Below are 22,384 nucleotides of genomic sequence, written 5' to 3'. Positions count from 1 at the left end.
GCGCCCAACTAGCGAGCGAGTGAACCACCAAACCAACCAGCCAACGAACGAACGAACGAGCGAGCGAACGAGCGAGCGCAAGATTGGAGAGTCACTTGCTCACCAAATGCGCCCCCCACAGCGCCACAGTTCCACAGCGCCACAGCGCCGCTGCTCAAATGCTTAAACATTGTAGTCCACAGTCCCAGTTGCATACACAGACACTGACGCAGACAAAACCAATCCGAAATAAACGAAAAACTCAAACTTGATATTACTCGGCTCGGTTCGGTTCGGCTTTGGCCACGTTTGTTCACATTGTGTGTGCAAGCCTTTTGTTTGAAGTTTGTCTTCGAATGGAAAACTTTTGTGAAAATTAATTACGAATTCGTGAGGTCAATCGTTTTTCGGTGATAATCGAGTGGGTGCCAAACGTTGCAGGTTGACGGGCCAGGCCACGACGCAGGCGACAGGAGCGGAAGAGTGGCGGGAGAGGGGGGCACTCAAGTTGTTTAAATGCGTTTAAGGCAGCAGTGGAGAGGGGTTGGCGGTAGAGTTATGGGGAACTGGTTGGTTTGCCATGGCTGGGACTGCATGCTGTGTGCGGTCGGAGTCGCCTGCTGCATCCTCGGGGCTTTATGGCTGTGCCAGCAATGTTGTCGTTGTCGTCGTCATCGTCATCATCATCATTGCTTTTTGTTTATAATTTGGTAATTTGCAGTTTTGTCGTTGCCAGCGTTTTGCGACCAATGTCGTGCCAAAGATTTTATAATTTTTACTTACATTTTCGGGAGCTGCTGCTGCTGTTGTTGCTGCTGCAGCTGTATTTTGCATAATTTTCCATTTAGCTTGTTGCGTGCCCCGCCTGCCAGCTTCCAACTGCTTGCTACTGGTCGTGAGGCGTAATTAAAGAGTTTATTTCATGATTTGGCTTGGGTTCAGTTTGTGCTGCTGCTGGCACTGACGGGTGGTCAGCATCATTTTCCAGCTGAGCGTTTTCTTTGCAAAGAAGTTGCCTCAAAGCTACCTGCTCGGTCTTTGACATTGTCAGCAGCAAGTGGCAGCAACATCCTTCGCTGTTATCCTTTGCCAGCGCCTGGAGCGCACTTTGCTGTGGTGTCTGTCGCCTGTTTGCTTTGCTTTATTGAAAGGACATCCTCGACAGCACTAATTTTAACTAAATAGCTCTGATGACTGCCTAAGCTAGCAACCAAAATTCTTGAGGGGCCCAGCTTAACCTTTGTTTAACCTTTTTGGCGACCCTTGCTCCCCACAACATCGATTTCATATTTTGCATGCCAAGTGGGAGACTAGTGGGGGTTGGCTAATAACACATAATCCAAAGGCAAACCGTTTTTGTGGGTGACATTCACATTCATATTTGTTTAGGAGCTGCAAAACGCAAAAACAAAAACGTAAAAAAAAAGTAGAGAGAAAAACGACTAAAACTACAAATATATTTCAAGCGTTCGCTGATCCTTTTTAAAGGCTTGTTTGTATATTTAATATATTCCACGCACATATGGCGTCAAAAATTCAACATGCATGCGAGCCAAGGATTTCGTTAGGTTAGGTTTCTGGACACCCCCGATTCTCCCCGGCAGCCCCTTGCCAACAAACAAAAAAAAAAAAGAGGAAAAAAACAGAAATGCTTTAATTAAATGAAATCTCATGGTTTTTGTGACGCTCGTCCTTTCGGACGCTGAACATTTCGGTCCGTGCGTTGACTCCTTACACGTTGTACAGTAACACGCACAACTATGCGAGCCTCTATGTGTGTGTGCATGTAGGTGTGTGTGTTTATGTGTGGGTGAGGGGTAAATGAGGGGTGAGATTGAGAGTTTATGCTGGAGGTCTAACATTCAAAAATTGAAAAACCAAAATTTAAGCTGGACAGCTTTTTGAATTTATGACCAAATGGCACAAACATACACACACACACACACACACACACACACACACACACACAAACACACACACACTGAGACATAAATAGTCTGGTTTACGCATGGGAATTGATGCAGAGCGTGTGTGGGTAGCTGCTATAGGGTGCGTAACTGAAATGGGGGAATTGCACACACACAGATAAATATATATATATATATATATATATATATATATATGGGCAACAAACACATTACACACAGTCGTAATGCCATGAGAATAAACCATATATTATAATGGTACCTCTCTGTTTAATACGTTGATGAATTGCACAGTTTTGCATGACTAAACGCATGCCAAATGTTTGAATGAGTACACGAAAAATACGGCTTTAATTAAAATCAATTTCCTATGTTTATACTTTTCTAATATATAATGATATTATATAATCCTCATCAGCATAATTAGCCGAGTCAATATAGCCTTGTCCGTCTCTCGGTTTGTTTCTATCCAAACTAGTTCCTTAGTTTTGAAGATATTTCGAACAAAATCTACATATTTGCGTTCTTCATACGAATAATCTGTAGGTTTTTAAATTTATAGTGAAATTTAGATGTTAGAAATTTGACTCTCTCTGTACAAGGACATGTAATCTTTGTTCGACCTTACCGGACCAATAAAAATCGACCGGAATTAAATAGCAATCGAAATTCGGGTTTCCCTTATAATCTCTATGTGTTTTATAATCTCCTCTGGCAATCTCAGTTTATTTTGAAACCATTTGAGACATTTTCATTATGGGTTCATTACCATTTCGTTACCTGCACAAGAATATATGGATTCTTCCGCTGTGCCAAACTTGGCTCACAGGTATTTTGCATGGTCTGAGTTTGAGGAATACGGGACACCCTTTAAATCCGTAGTTGCCTGTCCGAAGGGCATGGCAATCTAGTTCTTACGCCGGCTGTAGTCTACGCACGCATAATGCGACACGTTTCGGGGTTGTTTCTAATCCCAAAAGGTACACAGCAACACACACATACACACAGGCAAACACACACATACGTACGCACAATCGATTGTGGCTAGGTAGGTTTGAGGAATGTCCATTCTATTCTTTGTGCTCTCTCTCTCTGTTTGTGAGAAATGATGTGGCAAAAATTGTTTGTGCTACTACCTGTGGCCAGCAGCAGCTCTAAGCAAGTCCAGGGGGCACACAAAAGACACAATTATTCATATATGCAACAAGGCTGCAATGCTGCCGAACTTTCCGATTCGTAGTGTGGCAACATCAACATCGGCGGCATCATTTCACTTTGCATTATGTAAAACATTTTCACAGGCGACAAACATTTGCATGATTAACCATAATTGAAAATTGTGAAAGCGCCAAACACTGAAGCCAACTGACAGGCCGACATTGAATGCGGATAGATATAGCTTCTGTAGCTGGAGCTGTGGCGACAAGTCTAAGATGCTGCCAGCAGAGAGACCAATCAGTGGCGTTCCATTCAATTCCATTTATCAACGCATACCAGGCACCCATGGATTTTCAGTGTCTTTCTCTCTCTTTCTTTCTCTCCCTGCCTTTCTTTTCCTCTTTTTGCCACATTTTTCCTGATGTTGCTTGCGTCAACTACTACACTCAAAGCAAATATTGCTCACATTGAAAAATAGACATATTAATAGATATTTACAAGATTTATAAACTCAATTTAAATCTTTTTAAGAAATGTAAAAAAGAGAAATATAAGTTCCCATTAAAAAATTCTCATTTAAAAATTTATTTAGAATAATAAAAAAATTAATATTGTAGTTAAGAATTGTTCGAACGTTTTGAAAGATAATTTCTCAACAAGAGGATTAAGGTCTGTATTTTCAACTTAAAAGAAATTTATAGAAATTATTTGTTAAATATGCATTAAAAACGAGTTTTCGTTTTCGTTTTCAGTGTGATTTGTGTTTTTTCTCAGTGTGCTACTTGGCTTGGCGTTTCCTTTTGGGCTGGCTGTCAACGAACGCGGCTTGAATTGGTGGCAGCCACGCCCCTGCTTTGCTATACGTTTGGCATCTGATTTGGTTTGAAGTTGGCTTCGTGTTTATTATGGCCACATGATGCTGTCGTAAGCAGGCAGCCAAGTCAGAGCTCAATAGGCTTAAGCATTGTTGTAAAGTTGCCAACTCGCTCAGTAACTGTAATTCAAGGTGCTCATTCATAATTGAATATGGCAAGTGCGGCCAGGAAGCAAAAGAGGCTGCTGCTCCCTGCTTTACTTCTGCTGCTTGTTGGCCTCATTAATGTTGCAGTGGGGAAAAACTCAACTCTAGCCGTGGTAATCATTCAACTAAAACTTTTCCCTGTCTCTCACTCGCTCACTCTCTGATTTTTCTCTCGGCTTTTGCCGCTTTGTTGTTGCCTAATGTGCGGCTTCCTGTTTTTACGGTTTTTGCTTTAATTAGTTGATCGCACGTGATATGACCGACCTGTTCGACCTGCCTTGCCTTTTGCTCTCTGTCTCTCTCTCTCTCTCTCTCTCTCTATCTCTGTGCAGCAAGTACTTAAGCCTTTAATTTGCTTGCCATTGTTGTTAAGATCTGTGTTGTATCTTTACCTGCTTCAGATGTAGCTGCTGCTGATGCCCCTGCTGCTGCTGTTGGCATTGTTATATTAGCACTTGTCTAGCTTTAAATTGCTTGTAAAGATTATCTACGGCAAACTCACACTCAATTTGCGCGTCTATTTTAGCATATATAATATAATCGGTGCAAAATCTTAAGTAGCTTACAATGAGCAACGTTCATTCGCTTGGCTTGTCCAGCCTTTTTGCCAGAGGCCATGATTGAGGTCGGAAACAACAACAACGACAATAAACAACAACAACAACAGCAGTAACAACTTGGCTACAAGCTACAAATGACCATCTATCCTTGTAAGCCAAAAGATACATAAATTGCAGCCGTGCACGGGGCCAAAGATTCAAACACAGCTACAGATAGAAATATATATATCTATATATATATATATATAGGTATATCTATATACCATATAGATACACATGCAAAGCGCTTTGACAAAATGGCCGTCTGGCTGAGCCCACAAAAGTTGCACAGCTGTTGGCGACAAATCTACAAGCGTTCGAGTGAAATAACAATAATACACTCAATACACACACATACACACACACGTTTACTACACACACACACACACATATATATATATATGCACAGTTGTTACTTCCGCTTCATGTCGTTGTCACTCTCTGTCTGTTGTGGCATCCTTGTTGTTGCTGCTGCTGCTGCTGTTTGTTTGTAATTTGATGCGCGCTTTTAGTTAATTGTGGCAGCAGGACATGAGCATTGCCTATGCACAATAACTAAGCCCATATGTTGTAGACATACACACACACATAGACAACTGCAAATAGTCGCTAGTTAGAGCATAGGACATGACCGCTTAAGTGACATTTGCCGCAGTTGTTGCACGCCCCCTCAAATCCCCCAGGCAGGCTACATATGCGACTCATATTTCTTGGTTTTAGATAACTCTGTTTAAGTGCCCAGGCAGCCATGTACTTATTTGTTATGTGCATGTGTGTGTGTGTGTGTGTTGTTGTTGTTGTGCGTGTGTGCATGTCGTTTGGATTTTTGGCAGTCGAGTGTGCTTCTGTTGTGCAAATATCTGTATATATTTTAGTTAATTAATTTTCCGGTCAAGTGCTGGCCAATTGCCTGCACATCAATCCCATCATATATTTATATATATATATATAAGTATATGTGCACATAAATTTAGATTTGTCATGTATGTAGATGTGTATGTAAATCACAAACATGTGGCTTGTGGCAAGTAGCATCAAATTTTCACCTGCATGCCTCTATTGTAATTCAGTTAAATTTGATTGCAACACAATTGTGCACCATTTGCAACACCTGGAACACCATGCTTTTCATAACAATTTAAAAGCCGAGATTATGTCCTAATATTTCCAATTAAAGAAATTGCGTCGATTTAATCAACGGGGGAAAAGTTATGTAAATTAAAGTTTTGTTTCTTTGGTTCGCACTGCCAATATTTAATACTAATAATTCCTGAAATGTCATTTTTACAAAATATAATCAATTTTAATCAGTATACGTAACGCATTTGAGAATTTGTATCTTTTGGATACCATTTTGCGTTTAAATTCAGTCATATTTACTTTTACTTTAGCAAGCTTTTCATTTTTATTGAAACTGAAATGTTCTTAATAAAACTCTTTATTATTTGTATACAAGTTGTTGTGGTTAAAGATAGTTTTTATCTTTTTCATTTTGACCTAAATCCCACTCTTAAAACTTTAGAATTAAAACCCGATAAAGAAAATATGCTGAGCTAATCCTGATTATTTTACGCTCGATGAGTTTTAAGTGAATTTCAAACATCTTTTCAACAATACATATTTAATGCGCTTATATAGATTTGTCGTAAACATTTTATGTAATGAATTTTAAAATCATTGCTTTTGTGTATATATATATATATATATAGATGTAGTCAACCCTTGTTATGGGCACAAAATCAGGCCGAAATGTTGAGCTCCACTTAGAGCAGGAAGCTCTTATTATTTATTAAAGCACTTCACAAGTTACAAAATTTAACAAAATTCGCTTGAAAATCTTGTAATTATGCAAGACATATGCGTACATTTTAGTAACTTTTCCAATACGCAAAACAACTACAACTACAGCTGCAGCAGGCATGTAATTGCAAGCCACCCCAGTTCTGACTGAAATACGTTCAATTCAATTGGGGTTAAAACTTATTGAGGCGCAAAATATTCAACAAGCTGCAACAACATCAACAATAACAACAACAACTGTAACAGAAATCGGCTTTGGCTTCTCTTCATCAGTCAGTGCGTAAAAAGGAAAATTAATTGAGCACCATCACCGGCCAAGCATATGCACATACATATATACACACACAGATACACATACTTACATATGTCTGGGCTGCGACGCGTTGCATGTCAATCTGCACACTTGCCACAAATGCCATGCAAATTTATGGAATTTCGCTTCATATAATAATGCAGCACAAGTCGGCCAGAGATGATCAGCAAGTTGTTGTTGTTGTTGCTGTTTTTGCTGTTGTTGCAGTTGCTCTGTTAACATTCATTTAACTGCCTCCACATGCAGCCCAGTCAACCCACTTGACCACTCGCAACAACATGCTGCAACGTGCTATTAGTCATCTTTGGCTAAACGCTATTTGAGTTTTGTATTACAGACTCCCTTTCCCGCCAGCTTTGCTTGAGTTTTTATTGGGCCGCCCGTCGAGTTTGCAACGCAAAGGGAATGCTATGGTACGGGCAGACGGAGAAGTCAGAAGAAGGGGAGTGGCTCGGGTCGCACACTGATTAGCGTTTTGCATGCGAAATGCATAAATCAGCCAGAGAAGTCGACCCACAGCAAGCAGCCCAGTTGCAATTGGTTGTGTCCGCTTGTGGCGACGCTGTTGACATTTTTATTGCCCGAGAAAATAGAATTTTTGTTATATTTTATTATACGAGTATGCGCTCTTTATTTCCCAATCTTCTTCATCTTCCCATTTTGCTGTTGCATTTTGTTTGTGTGCATAAAAAAAGATTTTAGCCTGCATAAATTTTGCGCTTTTATCGCAAATTAAATTGCCTCAAATGTTTCGCGGTTGATGTGGAGATGCAGTTATATAAAATAAATAATAGTCAATAAATAAAAAGCGATGTGAGTGAGGGCGTTTTGGCTTGCACTTAAGCCAAAACCCATGCAATAAAACTTGCATGTTGAAATGAATCACTTAAATAAATAGTTCGAATGCTTAATACTCTGAAATGTCAAAGCAAGATTCATGCTCTTAAAGAATGACAGTCGAAAACAGTGATTTTTTGATCATAGTTTATCCTCTAGATTGAAACATATTTCGTTTCGATTTAAATCTGTAAGTTCAAAGTTTTTGATCTTATTTTTATAGTAATAGTGTTGTGTTCTTGAATTTAATCAGAAAATGCTTGCCAAAAGATATCTATCAGAAGAGCTAAAAGCCAACGCTAAACGTAATAAGGAAAAGAGTTTTACTAATTGGGGCCAAAAGCAACGAGAAAATACTGAAAGACGCAGGAAAAACAGTTAGGAAAAACTGAAATTATGAGCACGAAAAGAAAATAATAATTTTATTTTACTACATCCCCAATCTCCCCACACACACCACAGACTCTGTCTGCTTCCTGCCTTGGATGCTTTCTTAATAGCCGGTAAGATTCTTGGAAATAATATAAAGCATGCGGCGTGGCAAAAACGAAAACCCTTTCGCAGGCTCAGCCTCGGCCTCGGCCTCAGCCACAGCCACAGCCTGCTCCAAAAGCGCGCAAGCGTTGAGCTGTGAAAAGGCACAACAATAACAGCAACAGCAATAACAGCAGCAGCAACAGCTACGACAAGGAGCTGCAGTCAAGTGAAGTGGCGTGTGGCGTTAGCGGCAGCAGCAGCCGCGTCATCATCAGGTTGCTGCTTCTGCTGCTGTTGTGGCAAAAATGCGTTCTACTTAATGTTGCATGCATTTATAGCAAATATTTCCCATGCCCAGGCCCACGCCCGCCTTGGCCAGCCCACAATTGCTAATGATGCAGCAGCATCAAGTCAAGGGTGCACTGAGCGAAAAACGTATCTATAACAAAAAGCGAGGGCGTACGCATGGCATGCAGCTGCCCCGTCCAAACTTTGCATTAGACACAATGTGGCCTAGATTAAAATTTCTGCGAAAATTCTATTACGACTTTTCCTCACAAAAATCGGTGTACGCTCTTGAATAAAAGTATGTCTGGCATAGAATTATCATCGATTTCTTGCGAAAATTATAAGTACAAAAAGTATCGAGCTGGAACCAGCGAATGACATATTCCATGCTCCTGAAGCAAGCACATAATCGCTGGACGCGCTTTAAGTTGTGACTTACTTAACTTACATCAAAAAGTCTAAAATTGAGGAATTTTTAAAGCAAAAAAAAAATCGACATAAAATATGAGTCTCGATCTTTGGACAGAAAATGCTTGCATTTTTTTTTGTCAGTGTACGCGCAGCTGAAAACTGCAAGTTTGCTGCGAGTCTCTGCTGCAGCTGTATTCTTGGCGCTCTCTTGTCATTAAGCTGCGCCACGTTTACAGTTGCTGCCCGTTGGCTGAGGCTCAGGCTCAGGGTCGGTCTTGGCTCAGTCTCTGGCTGGCTTGTCTTGGTTACTGCATTTCGATTTAACTGCTGATAGCTTTTGAAGTTAGACTAAAGTTACGTAGTATACTGGCGCACACTTATCTATCATTATCATCAGTAACATACACACACACACACATATGGCCTGTGTGAGTATCTGTGTGTGATGGCAACTTTTCTATTACATTGTAAACTGCAAACACTTATCATCATCGTCATCTGCAACCGAAGAGAGTCAGTAGTGCGTCCACTCTAATCACTATATGCATCAGCTTGATGGCATTAGTTGGGATGTTGCCTTCTGCTTGCTACTTGCTTGTGCGATGAGCTATGTCCCCGTTTCCCGCCGTTTCCCACCACTTGCCACTACCACTTGAGTTCTTGCTATCTCAGCTGATGATGACTACTTGGCCTGGCAGCTGTTGAGTCTTGGGTTTTGCCCAGTTTTTCTATTTATTTATTTTTTATTTTTTCCTTTTTCTTTCTTTTTTTTCGTTACATCTTCCACTTTGTGTTTAAGTTTTTGCTAATTTTTTGCTTGAGAGTCTTCGTGAAGCCGTCCTTAATTTTTGTTTAATGCCAGTTTGTGTTGCCAAACGCCTGCGGCCTGTTTTTGTATAATCTATTCGTTGTTATAAATTTGCTGGAAAATTGCAATTTGTGTGCAGTTCGTTTGCTGCGCTCGTCGGTGGCGGTATTAAAATAATTTAATTGCTTATTAAATTATATTTCTTACTCATTTTACTTACTTACCCTCTCTCTCTCTTCTTACTTCTCGTTTTAGGTAAGTTTCTGGCTGCATTGCGAATTTGGGATCTGGGCCGCGTCTAATTAGTTGGCTCTGAACTGAGCGCAACTTTATTAACAGCAGGCATCCGAGCTGTGCTGTCATATTAAATGAAACTTACAATATACCGTTAAATTGCCAGGTACGTTGGAAAATTGTTCAGTCAGTCTATAAATGTTTGGGCGAAAAAAAAGAAGTAAACCTGCCTCTGAAGCCTTTAAAGTTAACTGCAACGTGCAACGACTGCCTGCAGCATCCGATTTTGACACAATTTCACAGTTGGGCGGTCGGCATGAATACAAACAACTAAATATGTAGTAGTAAAAGAAAAATAGTTATACACAGTTATGTATTATGCATCCAAAAGTTCTCAGTCTATCTCTCTCTCTCGGTTTATCCCTCTCTCTCCCACTCTCTCTCTCTCTCTCTTGCATTTTCAGATTTTGTATTTCGCATTTGGCTATTTGTAAACAAATGGCGGCCATCCCTTGCAGGCACATGCCTCAATGCACTTTGCACTGGGAAAGAGAGAAAAACTCCATTATTTGTTGTAGTTTGGTTGCCGCAGTTGTGTTTTCTTTTCTTCTTTTTCTCTATGCCCCTTTCAACTTGCAACTGCAACTGGTTTTTTATGCAGGCCCGCACTCTGCAAATCGAAAAAAGGCTTACAGCAAATGTAAAATGTAAACTTGCAAAAAATGGAAGAAAAATATTGCTTGAATAAACTTTGTTTTTCATTTTATTTTTTTTTTTTGCACAGCATGCTCCTCCAGGGCGGAGGTGGTGCCAAATACACCGAAATAATTGTAGTGCAGCATAAACTAAGATTAGTCGATGCTCAAATGGCAAAGTTGGTAAGCGCAGCTTGACTCAACTTGAGATGAGACAGATAATTGAAATTGATTTGATATTATTAGATGCATAGATAAGAAGCTTGGCATAAATTGTATGCTGTGCAATTGGCGCTTATTCAAATTATACAATATTAAACTTATTTAAACTGACGCAGAATTTGTTCAGAAACAGCTACTTTATCAAAACTGCTGACAATACTTCGCTTCTCTATTCACATAGACACCACAAAAAATATAAAACCGAAAAACATATTTTTGAATTTTATCAAAACCATTAAATTGACTTAATTAGTTTAGATAACCTCTTAATTCTGTTCAAAGTTGGTAGCACAGCCTGGTCAACTTAATCGCTATGCCCCCATGACACAAAGGCAAGCGAAGTTCAAAAATCGTGGATTTGAAACTGCAGTAAAAATATGATGCCAAAGAAACAAGGATGACAATCGTTATTCTGCCTTCGTGCCACAAACTGCTTGTGGGCTTTATGGAGTTGGCTGACTGGTGCAACAGTCTGTCCGTTGGCATTGTCTTTGCCAGCCGGCAGCAGCCAGCCGCCACCGCAGTCGACGTAGTTGCAGTTGCACTTGGCGTTGCTTTTGGTGCAGCCGCCTTTTGACCAATACCATGTTGCGCTGTTGCAAGCTGCGTGTTGCCTGTGTGCGCGCTTGTTGCAGCGATATATATTAAAAGCGGCAAACCAACAAACAAAAAACAGAAAAAAACGTAAAAACACTTTAACAAGTTGTGCGCATTGTTGTGCTACATGTTGTACAATAGTTGTACATGCTATTTGCATACATCCAGTTGACCTGATTCCTACTGTGCAGCTTAGCTTAAAAGTTCTCATACAACAAAAAGGTTTCGTTTTTATGTTGCATGCTTTTACATGTGCAACATGCGGTTTTTTTTTGGCAAGCTGTGCTGAATAGTTATGTGTTTTAAACGAAAATATAATCGAAAAATGCACTTTGTCGCCAGTGCCTCAAATTAGCAGCAGCCAACCCAATCAAAGCCAGTGAAGAGACCTAAACAAACATTGTGGAAAGTGTCAACAATTCGGAATGTGTGTTCAGACTAAGCATTTGTGCAAATATTTTTGATAAACTGATTTGAAGACACGTTTGGGGTGCTGCTAATTTTCTATGACAAAGTAAAGAAACAACAACAACAACAACGAAACAACAACAATATGTAAATAAACAACAACTGCAAATGTTGACACCAAACATGAATTCTTCTTTTTGGTGTACGCAGCAGAAACACAGCAACCACCGAATTGTTGAAATTTGTAATATCTTCTTAGCACTCCCTCTTTTGCCTACTACGGACTACCCCTAGTGAAATAAATAGTACGTGCAACTGATTTTCAATACCCAATGTTTGTCTGTGCGTCTTTCTGTCCAGCTGCTGTGGCCGTGTCCAAGCCATCAATACTTGTCTGCGGCGCTAATGCACAAATCCTTTTGCACCCCGCGTTTCTCGTCGACTTCATTTATTTTCTGTTTAACAACATTTAGGGATTTCCATGCATTGTTCGTATTGCTCGATTCCAGTTTTGCACACCCCAAAATTATACCAAAAGGGTAGGGGTGCAGGGGAGAGTGGATGATTAACAATTTATTGTGCGCATATACCCTTGCCAAATAGTTATTAGCCATTTGTCGCGGCGTTTGTAATGCTGAGGAAACAAATCAAGACATGCTTTTCGGCTTTGTTATAATCGTGTTATATTTATGACTAGGTATTAGGATACCTATTTTTTAAATTATTTGAACATTTAAAAAAGACGAAGATATTTTTGAAAAATATTATTATAAAACAATAAATGTATTACTTTCTATTATAAAGAATATTCACAATAATTTAATTTGAATCACTTTTCGTTTATTCTTAATATTTTATTTTAGTTACGAGAGTGTATTTTATTTCAATTTTATTTGAAAATATAATACAAGAAGACCCATTAAAATTTGTGAATAATATTTAAAGGATAATATTTCTCATAAGTATATAAAAGATATTCACATTTTTATATTTTTCACTTCAATTTGGGTTAACATTTGCATTTCTTTAGGAAAGTGTATTTTTTCTTCGAATTTTTCGAAATTTGTTAAACTTTCGATACTTATTTGGCTGTTGTGCGTCGTTATTGTTTCAGCCCTCGTCAACTAATCCCTTTCAAGTGCGCTGCCAACGCGCAAAGACCTCTTTAGGCTCGCAATAATAACGCTTTGGCCTTTAATGATTTGTCTATGGATTAATTCGGCAACCCTACAACATTTAGATACCTTATTTATTTGCTCTGTTGCTTAACTGACCACAAGCGAAATTTTTTCGGGCAGGCCTAAAATATTTTTTAATTTTATTTACAACAAAAAACAATTGAACTTCTTTTTGGAGTTCGACGGAGTTGCGTTTCAGCAAATCAAAACTAAAAAAGTCAATTTATAGCACGAGTCCAAGAGGAGGAAAAGTCACAAAGCCAAAAGGCCGGGACCGAGACTGGGACCGGGGTTAGGGCCGAGGGCCGCATCAAGTTGCCAATAAATCCGTAACGAATCCTTTGTCGAAGCGGCAGCAAGTACAACAACAACAAGAAGAGAGAAATGAACGGTAACACGAAAGGATCTACGCTTCAGTGCATTTCTGATGGACGTATCCGAGCGTAGCATATTGATGGCAACTTTTGCGCATTTTACGGATATTGCACAATTCCCTTTTAGCCCATGAGGGACGAAAGCGTTGACTTTTAACATAGACAGAGACAGGGAGAGAGAGAGAGAGATAGATAGAGAATGAGAGAGAGCATAAGTAATGTAATATAAAATCAGTAAAAATGATTAATTACACAAGGCGCTGAATAAAAAAGCGGGGCGTGAGGCGCTGTTTTGGTTGTTCTTGTTCTTGTTATTGTTGTTGTCGTTGCTCGAGCACTCTAGCATTTTTTTTGGGTGCCGCTTGTTTGATTGTTGCACAGGCAAAACACTTTTAATTGGCTTTTGAGCCATCGACAAAGTTGGCAACGGACATTGCCGGCTAATAAAGATTAATTGTTTTTTAAAAGCAAAAATGCTCGCAATGCATGTAGTAAAAAAGAAAAAAAAAATAGTAACTGTAGACAGTCAGGATATGCCAGTTTATCTATGTCAGCGCACCACAACACCACGCACTCAATTGGAAGATTAAATGCTAGCCAACACCCGCTCTTCCTACCACCCCCCCCCACACCCCTCCCCAAACGTCCTGGCCTGGCCGTTGCAGACACTTCAGTTGGGGCCGCCATCGACGACAACGGCGACACTTTAATTTTATGTTTTTACCATTGCCATACAATGTGTTATTGTTATTGTGTGCTCATATGCGTGTATGTGTGTGTGTGTGTGTGTGTGTGTCCTTGATGCTACAACCCACATAGCCACAAAGCTACGTGGCGGCTACCGTTGCCCTCCAGGCCAGACCAAGCCAGGCAAGCCAACGAGCCATCCGCATTGCGATTCAAATACGCCGCTCATCCATTTTTGCGTATGAATTGCAAAACGCCGCACATATTTCAAGTTATTGTTTGCCAGGCTGAAACTGAAACTGCGACCGTGATGGGAATGGGATCGGAGAGGGGAAGGATCGGTATTGGGTGCCAGCAGCAGGAGCAGCAGGTAACTCAGCCTTTACCCTTCAGGCCTGAGCTTGTGGCTATAAGGTTTTGTCTTTCGCTGTGTGTGTGTGTGTGTATGGTGTGGTGCCTCTGCCGTTTCAAGTCGTGCCACACATTTGATATATGTTTTGGTGTCGAGCATGAGTTAACTGTGTCACAGGCATCGTAAATTTTCGCAATGTTGCAGCAAGTAAAAAGACGGCAGGAAGAGCGGCCGGCTGGGGGAAAACTGTCGAAGCCCTCTGCCAGAGTTGAACTGCTTTTGGGGGTCTCGCTCTGAGTGAGTGCATTGAAATTGCTAGAAATAATCGTTAAATGATGAAGTCACACACACTCACACACATACTTGCAGTTATATGAACTCGTGCTGTCTGCCTGATTCCAAATAATGATATATGGTATTTTTGGGGGGCACAGCAACAATTTTTGGGTGGCTGCCTTAAATCAAAATTTTAAGTGAGTTGTGTGCAACGTTGAGATGCGTCTTCATTAGCATTCGCCACGTGTTGATTAATGTGCGTCTAAGTGTACAACAAATTTTACAGAGAGAGGGAGTGTGACATTGATAGACAGAAAAAATGAGAGCGAGAGAGAGAGAGAGAGAGAGAGAGAGAGAGAGAGAATGAGAGAGAGAGAGAGAGAGAATGAGGCTTTGAGAGTTAGGTAAGAAACATATTTACTAGTAATTAGCTGCAGCAATTGCACTTTTTGAAGTGCCTGCCAACTGTGCGACTGTCAAACCATTGGACATATCAATGCTTATATGTACGTGTGTGCAAGAGTGTGTGCGTGTGTGTGTGTGTGTGTGCATTTGAGTAGCTGGCTGTCATGAAAAATGATACACAAAACTCGCCTGCAGGCTCTCAAGTCGGGCAGGCAAACAGCCAGGCAGGCAGGCAGGCAATGTACTGTCACAGCGGCAAGATGCGAGAGAGACAGGAATAGGCACAGGAACAGTGAAAGACAGAGAGTGCGTGAGCGAGTGAGAGCGACAGACAGAGAGAGACTGGATACAGGGGACAGGCAGCTGCCTTGTCAGCCTTATGCCTTTGGGCCCTTTTGTTTTATGCCGCCGTTGGCCTTTGTTGTGTCGCCTGCGTCTGCCAGTTGAGCCGGGCAGGGGAAGTAATACCCATACACATATATTATATATATAAATACATACACACTGACAAACACAAGTATACAATATATAGAGTATAATTTCGTTTAATATTGTGCATTTTATTTGTGTAATTGTTGTCGTCGTCCTTATCCACGTTCATCCGTCTTTTTGGTACCGGCTTCACTTTCCTTTTTCTGTTGTTGTTATTTCTTTTTTTATTTCTGAGGTTGTCAATTTTTCATTTCAACTGAAATTTCATTGTGCCGCGTGCAGAGGATCGGTTTACAGTCAGAGCCGGACAGTCGTGTGGGTCGGCACATTTTGGCTGCTATTACCTTGTCCTGCCACAAATTCTCTCCCCCTCTCTCTGTCTCTCTCTTTAGTTCTCTATGATCAACGCTGTCATATTGTTGCTCAGGGCAGCGCCACAATTTGACATGACATTCTCAACCTTATATATATATGTATATATATATATATAAATATATATAGATTTTGGTTTTTTTTTATTTTTATATTTTATCTGATCGTGCGTCGTTTGCAGTCAGTTGGAAAATTTTTATGCCCCGCTCGAAGATGGTTCGTAATTTTTCATTAATGGCCTGTTTGGAGTTTGTCTTTTATTTTTATGGCATATGCCGCAAGCATAAATTCTAGACGACAGCCAGAGCTCTGGTTGCTGTTGGCGACAACCTAATCAGAATGATGAAATTTCAATTTGATTTTTTTTCCTCTCTGTTTGCCTAATGTGTGTGTTTGTGAGGTTTTATGTGAAATTTGAGCTACTCTGCTTTTGTCGAGGTCGAGTGGCCATTGTTTTGATGGGTTTTTAAGTAATGGGGCTGGCATTGATTGGACATGTTCTCAGCGCATAAGGGCTCTGACAGGTAAATAGATATTGGGAGGGCAAAAGATGTTGTCTGAAAGGTTGTCAAATCATTTGAATTGCGACAACAGCCAAAGACAACCATTAAAAAAGTGTATCAATTTTTTTTGCAGATCGCTGCGAGAGTCTACTGATAGTGCATAGAGTTTGGATGTGTTATAGCTGTGTGTATATGAGTTATAGTCAAGCTGAGCTGAGCTTATTCAAGGCCAACGCCTATTGTAAACGAGATTCTATTGGACTGGATTCCATTGCCCCCTGCTGTAGCTTTTTAGACCAGCTGCCAGCCTCCTGTGGTGCGTTGTCGGCCGCAACGCACTTCGATATCATTAATCAAGGCCCACTTAAAGCTAAACGCTTACGAATTGTATCGCCTCGCACGATTTAAACGATAACGATTTATTTATTATTATTTTTTGTTGTTTTTAGTTTTTCGATTTTTTGTTGTTTTTTTTTTATTTATTAATACAATGCCGTTTGACTTTACCGTTCCCATAAATTTTCAATACGCATGCGCCTGTGACACAATGCGCACAAAACTTCCGATGAAATCTCAATAAGCCAAATGGCCGATTCCCGCCTATATTCCCCCAGCTCTTCAATTCCATCGGCAGCTCTCAAATTCCCCAGCTCCCCATTCCCAATTCCCCGTCTGGCAACACACACACGCAAAACGGAATGTAAATTTTGTCGCTTCTCTGGAATTGATTTATATCTGTGGCACTGTCGGCTCCGCTCGACTCGCTGTACTCCACTCTACTTTATTATTCATTGGAAACACAAGTCAACGACGATGATGACGACAATGATGAGGAGGTTGGCAATGATTATATAGCCGTGTTCTGTACAGCAAAGTGAAATTAAACAGAAAACCGGCAAAAAAAAAACAAAAAAACAAAGCAGCCCAGCTACACTCATAAAACTGAGACAAATTCAAAGCAAAAGCTTTGAATTTCAATTAATTGGACTCGCTCAATTCGAACTTCAGAACTGGGGGCTGGGGTTGAGTTACGATTAAATGTGGGCATTTTCATTTTATGGGTTAATTGCCATTGTGCGGCAATCAGAGCCAATGCCAAAAAAGAGATGCTGTAAAAAATGTTTTATTTGCCTGCCGACTGTGCGCTGTGATTTATGAGTCGCGGCAAATTGAAAAGGGCAACCAGAAGAAGACCAAATGAAAGCTATGAAAGGCAATATATGACACATTGACAAAATGCTAAATACCCAAATTGATCAATGAAAGTTTTCGTTGAGTCACTTAAATACCCTGCACATAAATAACAAAACTGGCTGGAAACTTTAATGACTTAAGAGAAAAATAAAGCGAGACAAAGTAAATAGAGTAATAACTGATGTCAAGCAAAGGAAGGTTTGCAGGACAAAGATTGAATCAGAGATAATTAGGGAGCATTAATGCCATAGGTAATCTATGAAGGGAAAAACTATATTCTAGCCACAACTGATTATCCATAGTTTTCGTGCACCTCAATTCAATCTGAAATAAAATCAACTCTGTCTTATAATAATAATATTTTGGAAATCTATTTTTAAATTTTATAGCTGCAGGGTATTTGAAATGATGATTTTATTGTAAGTTTGGCTAACAGCGCTGTCTGTGACATGCTTAATTGAATGCCAAATTAATATTTATGGGCAAGTTGTTAGCCAAAGTTTAATTAATGAATGGCCCAAGAGAAGGCATACACTATGTGAAGCTGCCTTTATTTAAATGTAACGCTTAAAATATTTTACTTTTAACGTTAATTGAGTGCAAAAAAGTAATGTGATAAATGCTAAAGAATTTAATAAATGCTCAGGGGGGGTAGAGTTTTGTATGTGAAGCACAAATATGTTTTAAATTGCCAACCGTTGACTATTGACACTGGGCCTGAAAAGCAATAATGCAATTATTTTGAACACAGCCAGTTGGCATTTAAATATAAATATACGAATGTATATGTTTGATGTCGCTGCTGTGTTTTTGAAGCATGCAACGCATCAGCATTATCGTCAATGGCTGTAATAATAATAATAGTTGGGCTCTCATAATAATAAAAATAAAATTGTGAAAATAGCCATGAGCGCTCGACTGGCTGACTGGCTGTTTGGCTGGATGGCCCAGTAAATTGCCCAACGGTCTGCATAAAAATTATGGCTGCATTTAAGTAATTGTTGCAACTGATGACAACGTCGCGTTGCATAGCTGGTGCATCTCCATCGCCATCGGCCATCGCCCATCGGCCATCAGCATCACCATCTCCAGTGGCAAGCGGCGGCAAGTGCCTGTCAGTTGCATTGACAATGAAGCGTTAAAATACGCAAAAAATTGCATGCAGCCCAGCTGCCGTGGTAGACAGACGGCCGAGAGGTGCTGGGGCTGAGGCGGCACAGGATTGTGGCAGGCAGTTGATCAACTTCAGCGCAGCGCAGCGACAAATTGGAGTAGCCGCGAACAGAGCGCAGAATTGCAGCAACAGTAGGAGAAGCAGCCAGTGGCAGAAGCAGGGGCATGGGCAGGCACTGAGGCAAGCGAAGCAGACGTTCATAAAACATGCAGCTCCACGCCAATAAAATTTTATTAAACGCCATAAAAATATTTATGAAATTGGCGCAAAACGTCGTGTTTATTTGCCTGTTGTGCTGCATTTTAAAATAACGCGAAAATTATGCGAAATATCTCACTGATAATGCGCAAAATAACTGTGCACTTCTGCGGACCAGATACTATAAAGATAGATGCCCCCAATCGACAAGAACACTTAACGCAAATATCTGTTAAGTTTAATGTGCATTTGATTTGTTTGAGTTGAGTGCAAACAGTGAATACATTTATAGTTCACTTTGATTTTGTGTATTGCTTCTGTGCTTATCATTTTTGATTTTGAGCTTTAAACATATTATCCAATTGCTCTACAAATTTCAAAGTTGATGTTTTAAATATAACATCTAACTGTTAATAACATCTCTTTTTGTTGAAGTTTTTAAATATATAATTTCTAAAGTATTCTACCAATTGCATAACATCTTTTAAGTTATAATTGAAGAATACTTTCATTACTTATAAAATATATTCTTTGATAGCCTCCTAAAGCATTTATTCAACTTGTATTATTTTCTAACTTTGAAAATATATCATCTCATTGTTATAAAAGTTGAATAACGAATATGTCAAAGAATTGGCTCATAACATATAAACATACTTGAGAATTACATGCTCTGATATAAAATGCTTTGCAGTTTCCAATGAAGTCCTTGACATATTTTAGCGCAATTTCGCTTGATAAATCTTGATGTTGCTGGTTGCACACACTTCCTTCCATCCGTTTGGTTTTCATTAGCACTGACTCATTGCGCTGTGGCTGTGGCTGTGGCTCAATTCAATTTCCAGTTGAAAAACCAAAGAGTCGGGCCCACACACATACACACACACACTCACACTAAGGCACACACACAGAGACTCTCACACACTGATAAGCTATCCTACAATTTAGCAGTGCCCCATTTTGGCTGTGATTGCATTGTAGCTGCGGCACGCTTCATTGCATGCCAAGCATAAAGGTGGAATACGAATGGATGGCTAAATTCTACACACACACTCACACGAATGTCGGTGGTGGTGGTGCACCACTTTGACAGTTGAACGCATTTTCGATGCTTACTTATTTAATTTAACAAACAGGCGCGGGTGCTTTGCCCGCCAGCTGAAATTGCGTGAGTGTTGCACGTGTCGTGTGCTGCGTTGTCAATGGCCGCATAGCCGCGAATTGAATGCCTGGTCACAGCATGAGGCAAGTTGGTTCGCATCACCATTATTATTATCAATGCGGGGCAACAGGACCAAGTTAGCAAACCAAGAGCTGAAAGCTGGCAGCAGCAGCAGCAGCCAAAATCATTTCGCCCCCGCTGCAGCAGCAGCTGTCTGGCAGTTCAATACTCGCACGCAATTTGAATTGACTAATCCAAAAAGCATATCTGACATTTGCTCTCGCCTGTTACTAATGACTTGGCACTTTGCGTCGCACAACAGGACATCGAAGGATCCAAACGAAACCAAACCAATCCAATCCAAACCGTTGCGCCACTGAATGTGGCTGCAACCTGTGCCCGTGCTTATTTTCAGCTTGGCTGTCAGGCATTTGTCATATTTCTGTCAAATAAGCGCTTTTAATATTGATAGCTGCTGCTGCTGCTGCTGCTGCAACAGTCGACTGTCAACAGGATGTTGGCTTCAGCGCTTCGTTCCCCGGGAGAACTTCAGCTTTTGCCGCCACAGCGCGCTGTGTGCAATCAGGCGTTTTATGTGAGCGGCTTAATGTGAATTTATTGCATTTCATTGGCACTGGGATTCTGTTTGGGATTGGCCATGGGACTCGAATTGGGAACCGGGTACGAGAATGGGCAATTGGAATGGGAACTGTCGGTAATGAGCCTCAAGTAAGAAATATATTTATATATATATATGTATATATTTTTTTTTTGGGGGCAATACCAATCAATAAAGACGAAACATATGTATATAAGGTTCTTGCCTTGAGCGACAAGAAAAAGAGTCGAAAATCAATGCCCACATTGCTTGATGAACTCAATAATGATAATGTTCATGGTGATGATGATGATGATGTGTAGTTACTGTAGGCTGCCAAATAAATATTATGGGGGCATATCGCACATTTTTCATTGTTTAAACAATGGCGATATTATCGATGGGTTCGCTGTGCGTTCGTTTCGAATGTTGTAGTTGTTGTTGGTGTTGTTGGTGTTGTTGTTTTTATTGTGGCTGTTGTTCCTGTTGATGATGATGATTTATAAGCGGCTGTTAAGTAAACTGTGGCCCCGTTTGTTTGCATAACAAATTGTAGAAAATACAACAACACAAATGTTAAATTATCGGGCATTAAACATTAAGCAGAAAACACGCTTAAAGCACCAAGACAACTCTGAAGCCACCTGCGCTCTCTGACCACCCGCTGCTCTTAGCCAGCAGACAAAAACAAAACAAAAAGCTAAACAAAAAAAAAAATAAATAAAAAAAAGACAAGAGAAAAAGAAAACGAACGACAAAAATAAGAAAAAATAAATGATATAAATTTATAAATTTTTGACTTGACTTTTGCACAGCTCCAGGCCTTGCCAATATTCATGTACACTATTCATACACACATATGCACATATATGTATGTTTGTATGTGTGTTTGTGAATGCCAAAAGGTCGTCAGTGTGTGCGCAGCATGAAACTTTTGCTTTGGCAGATCTCAGCTCCATCGCTGGGAAGGCGTTCAAAATTGCAACACTTTGGGTTCGGTTTTTGAGTGCACACCCAAAAAATATATACATAAAACACTTTTTAGCTGCCCATGCAGATGTATTCTAATTAAACTATAACTAAGGCAACAACATCAATCAATTGGATTTGGGCGTGACTTCAATTAGTTTCAATTGCTCGTAAAATTTGTATAAATTTCTGGTTCACTTTGTACGGCATTAATGGCTGATTGATATAATTCAATATATTGAAAAATATGAACGCAACATAAATGTTTTTTTTTTTTTTTGTACTATTAATGGCGAAATAAAAATTATAATGTGAAAATTGATTAAAAATGATGTTGTAAATAAAAAACCAGTTACGCATTAGATTTAAAATTCTACATTCATCTTTTGTAAGCGAATCATTTCCGTCAGATTACACATATTATTATTGTGTACAGCAAAAAAGCGGATATTACAAATTAAAATAAAATAAGCGATTCTTCAACTCATTTCAATATAGATTACTTATTTCCCATATTACAATTTATAATTAAGCTATTATTAATGACCATATTAAGCGATATGTGAATACGGCTTATAAACATTTGGTTTAATTGCGCGCTTAAGGGCTACGAATGTTATATGTGAACAGATTGCCTAATAAATCACATTTCTGATTATGCAGAGGCCAAATTGACCAAATAGTTTAATGCAAATGGAATTCGACAACTTATGGCATTAAGCATTTTGCCTGTTGACA

General features: G+C 39.8%; 1 protein-coding gene across 3 annotated transcripts in view; it reads left to right on the top strand.

Moving 5' to 3' along the window:
* The window catches only part of LOC6567925, a 159,263-nt gene that overhangs the window by 16,364 nt on the left and 120,515 nt on the right, over positions 1 to 22,384 (top strand). For all 3 annotated transcript variants that reach the window (XM_043215032.1, XM_043215031.1, XM_043215030.1), the window contains exon 2: positions 9,872 to 10,016. The gene's annotated coding sequence lies outside the window, so the exon portion shown is untranslated. The remainder of the gene's footprint in view (positions 1 to 9,871; positions 10,017 to 22,384) is intronic.

This window comes from Drosophila grimshawi, unplaced genomic scaffold (genome assembly GCF_018153295.1).
Source record: "Drosophila grimshawi isolate 15287-2541.00 unplaced genomic scaffold, ASM1815329v1 contig_311, whole genome shotgun sequence".
Taxonomy (NCBI): Eukaryota; Metazoa; Arthropoda; class Insecta; order Diptera; family Drosophilidae; genus Drosophila; species Drosophila grimshawi.
This window is presented reverse-complemented; position numbering and strand designations above follow the sequence as displayed.